Source organism: Psammomys obesus, unplaced genomic scaffold, assembly GCF_907164565.1.
Source record: "Psammomys obesus unplaced genomic scaffold, mPsaObe1.curated_primary_1811, whole genome shotgun sequence".
NCBI lineage: Eukaryota > Metazoa > Chordata > Mammalia > Rodentia > Muridae > Psammomys > Psammomys obesus.
The window spans coordinates 146,244-151,025 of record NW_026590341.1 but is presented as its reverse complement, the minus strand read 5'-3'; positions in this window follow the sequence as shown (position 1 = coordinate 151,025).

Sequence of the window (4,782 nt, the reverse complement as noted above, 5' to 3'; positions counted from 1 at the left end):
AACTCCTGACCTTCCTGTCTGTCCCTCCCAAGTGTTCAGAGCACCTGTGTGCATCACCCCACCTGGCTCATAACTGATTTCTTGCACTATTTTTTTTCCTTTTTCTTCAGTTTCCCGTGTGCATGTGTATGGTGTGTGTGTGTGCGTGTGTGTGTGTGTGTGTTGGTGTATGTGTGTTTGAATGTGTGCTCATGTGTGTGAGTACAGTTCTGAGGTTGATATGAGGCGTCTTCTTCAGGCACTCTCCTGCCTTTTCTTTGTGCTTTTGGCTTTGGTGAGTCTCCTCACTAGCCGACTTGCTCCAGGAATTCCCTGTCTCTGCCTTCCAGGACTGTCATCATTCGAGGCCGCTGTGCCCACTCGGCACTTGTTTAGGTTCTGAGGATCCAAACTTCAGCCCTCTCACTTGAACGAAAAGTGCTTTACCTGCTGAGGCGTCTGCCCAGCTTACACTAACTTTTTTAGTGGAGCAAAATACACATGTAAAATGCCCCACCGTAACCGTTATAAGTACCCGGTTCAGAGTCATTGCTGTGTGGCCGGCCATCCCCAGACCTTCTACCTCCCAAGTGAAAAGCAACCCCCTCTTGTTGATTTTGCGGTTTGCCTCAGCCAGTGTCTCAAAGAGCCAAGGGCTTGACTAGAAAATCATTTTCTCATAGCCTTAGGGGCTGGAAGTCAGAGATGGGGGTGTCACAGGGCTGAGTCTCCCAAGGCCTTTCTCTTTGGCTTGAGATGGTATCTTCTGTCTTCACATGGTTGTCCTATGGCTGTCTGCCCCAAAATGCCTCCTGTCCGTGTGTCCCCCTGTCTGTTTCTGTGTACGCACTTTCATGTGTGTTCAGCAGTCGTGTATGTGGAGGTCGGAAAAAAACCTGGGGTACCAGTCCTTGCACTGCACCTTGTCTCTTGTTCCCTGTTGCACATGGTAGGTTGGCTGGCCTACAGTCTTCCAGGGCACTCTCGTGTCACCGCCCCCACCCTGCATGGAGCACGGAGGTTCTAGATGCTTTATGTGGGTCCTGGGGATTCAAACTCAGCTCCTCATGGTTGTATGGCAAGCGCTTTCCCCCCTGGGCCATCTCCCCAGTCTTTTCTTCCTAAATTATGTATAAAATGGATTTCATTATGACATTTCATACATGTATATAATGGACTTTGATCATATTCATTCCCCCCCCCCAATCATTGTCTTTGGTCTCCTTCTACTCCCGCTGATTTCCTTCCTTTTCACAACTAATGCCTCTTCCACTTTTATATCTTTATTTTTTTTTTCTGGTGACCCAACGAGTTTCATTAGGGTGGCTTACAGGAGCACAAGCACCCTGAGATCCTTTTCTTCTAAGGACTCCGGTTCTAGGGGTCAGAGCCAACCCTGGTGACCTTCCTATAACTTCATTACTTCTTACCTGGCCCGTCATGGGATCACGGTGTGCAGTACTGGGGACAGAGGCTGGATCTTCCATGTGTCTCTTGTGAGAGCAACACTCGGCTTTTTCTTTCTCTTCTCCAAAGCCCAGGATTAAAGCCTCAGCTCCATTCATAATGTCAGGAGTGGCTTATGTAACTCACCAGGGAGGCTTGAAGAAGTTTTCTCTCTTCCTAGTTGGTTGCGTTTTTTTTTTTTAATTATTATTATGAATAAATGTTAGGTTTTATTGAAAGCATTACCAACATCTGTTGAGAAGAGCCAACAGTTTCTTCCTTTTATCTGTTCACATGTGGGCTTTGCTCATGAAGCCTCCAAGGGCTCTTTGTCTCTGGCATTCTGTGTACTGTAAATCCCAGGCACATATTCCTTCACTGGCTATCATCTCTGAAGTTCACCTGCCCTAGCATAATCATTACTTCAGTTCTGCTGAAGTGATGGCCTTCGGAGTCCCCTTTAGGACAAGGTTAGGGTCTCTCCCACAGGCACAGGGATGTATAGAGGAGGCTGGGGGCTAGGTCGGGTCTTCAGGATGTTCTTTTTCTCTCTTTATGTTTTATTAAAAATTTTACTTAATCCCTTTACAACTGATCCCAGCCCCCTTCCTCTTCTCCCAGCCCCACCCTCACGATCCCTCTCCCATTTTCCCCTCTTCTTCTCAGAGAAGGGGTGGCCCCCAAGGGGTACCAACCCACCTCCAGGGTGTTCTTAAGCACCAGGATTAGAGTGCCTATCACCTAAAGCCTCCCTGGGTTGACAGCGGCAGCTGCCATGAACCGTGCTGCTGTTCTAAGACCTGCAGGAGGCACCTTTAGATGTCTAGTAGCTATATAAGTCACCTGAGTGAATGAAGTATTCCCTCTTCGTGGACAAAAGGACTAAGTCCCATGCTGATGTCAGCTCTTTCCATGTTAATTTGCAAATTCCATGCAAATTCAGGTGAAGATTCAGGACTCAAATAGTGAAACCAGACACAAGGTTCTTCGCCAAGGTTCTGGCGAAAAACCAAAAACCACCTGTATCAGAACTGCCAGGATAGAAAGCTTGTGAGGAAGGCCTGGAAAAATGGCTCAGGCACCTTCGCCAAGTCTGATGACCTGCGTTCAATCCCCAGGGCCCATATGGTGAAAGGAAAGAAGAGATACTTGTAAACTGTTCTTTGATTTCCACACACATGCCATGCGCATATACATGCATACACAAACAAAATTTAAAAAAAAAATTAAAGAAGAGAAAGAAAAAGTTGTCAGGGAACCAGATGGCATAGACTTGGAAACTTCCTGCAAACCTCTGGGAAAGATATCAACCAGATGAGCATGACGAGGGCGTGACAAGTCACGGACATGGATATATTGAAATAACCCTCAGCCTTTGAGAGTGCTGGTCCAAAGTGTTCTAGGCCATGAGGCTATGTGGGTCAGGCACAGACCTCATGAGCAGACGCTCTGCACACTGTGGCATAGGGAGGTTCTGGGAAGACGAAACCACCTTGAACCTGAGCCAGACTGTTCCATGGAAAAGACAAGGGGGAAAAAAGCGCTGTTTCTAAGACACCTGCTCTGCTTCTATTACCTCTCTCATGTGCTGTTGATCCAAACTTTTAAAATTCCTCTCTCTCTCTCTCTCTCTCTCTCTCTCTCTCTCTCTCCATATGTATGTCTCTGTATGAGTTTATGTGTACCCCTTGCATACAGGTACCATACCCATGGAGGCCATCAGAGAGTGTCAGATTCCCTGGAACTGGAACTGTAGGAGGTTGCAAGCCATCCTGTGGTTGCTGGGAACTGAACTCAGGTCCTCTGCAAGACCAAGCAGGAAGTGCCCTTAATCACTGGGCCATCTCTCCAACCTCCAAGTAAATCTTTTTTAATGATAAAAACGAGTTTCCAGGGGAGACTGGGACCAAGGCTAGTGAAGACAACTCTGCTCTGTAGGTAAGATAGCCTAATGCTTGCATAGGACCTATGTAATCCTCCTGTGTACCTGAGCTCTGCTCTCAAGACACCTAAGACTGAAGACCCACACAAGCATAGGGCTGTTTTCATTGGTAGTAGTTCTCTCTCTTCATCTGTCTGTCTCTGTCTCTGTCTGTCTCTCTCTCTCTCACACACACACACAGCACAGCACAGGGACTTATTTCGTAATACATGTTGCTCTCCAATGTATCATCCTCCTGAGTCGGCTTCCTCATGTTGGGATCACAGACATAGGGTACCATACCAGTTTAATAGTTGAATATTGTTGAGGGGCGGGGAGCAGGGAGATCATCCATGGTCAGCACGGACGGGATTGTTTTCCTAGGCTTCGTTGAATTCTGGATATGCGGTGTGCTGCAGAGGTGGATCACAGTCCAGTGTGTCTTCTTGACTCTGGAGATCTAGATGCTTTCATTTATTTTTCTTCAAAATGTCAGGTATAATTCTTAGGTCCTGGGATTATGCTCCAGACTAAGACTGTTCACTACAGGGCCAGCGAGATGAGAGAAGGTACTTGTCACCAAGCCCGATGGCTGAGTGAGACCTCTAGAACCCACACGGTGAAGAGAGAACCAACTCCTACATGCTGTCCTTTCCCCCCATGTGTGCACCATGGCATGCGCACATACGCATACAAACACACGAGCACACACACTATAAATAAATAAGTGGAATTTTTAATTTTAAAAAGATTTATCATTTTTTTAACTCACTTGAGGCGTGGCGATGCATGTTTTTATTTCTAGCACTCGGGTGGATCTCTGTGAAGTTCAAGCCAGCCTGATTTACATAGTGAGTTTCAGGGCCACAGTAGGGAGACCTTGTCTCAAGCAAACAACCAAACAAAAACACTTTGCTACCAGGGGCAGGACAAGCATGTAACTATCCTGAAAACCTTAGCTGTGGCCAGTTTTATGACAGTTACCAAAAAGTGCCATTAACCTCCCACTCTTCTCTCTCTCTCTCTCTCTCTCTCTCTCTCTCTCTCTGAGACAGGGTTTCTCTGTGTAGCCTTGGCTGTTCCTTTGTAGACCAGGCTGGCCTCAAACTCACAGCGATCTGCCTGCCTCTGCCTCCCCAGTGGTGGGACAAAAGGTGTGCACCATCATGCCCAGCTCCCCATCCTGTTCTTTAAGCAGAGAGACAACTGGGAACCTTAGTCAGTGAATCTTCCATCATTCTCAACAGCTTTGTTAGGGGCCCAGCACGGGACTTGACCCAGATTCTGCTTTTCTGCCTGGTGGTAAGTTAATGTTCCTTTGGAATAAGATTGCAGATGCTTCCATAGTCTTTGGGGATCTCTCCTGCAAACTTCACAACCTTCATATCACTCTCCACAGCATTTGAAACTCACCCTGCTTTTTCTACTGTAGGGGT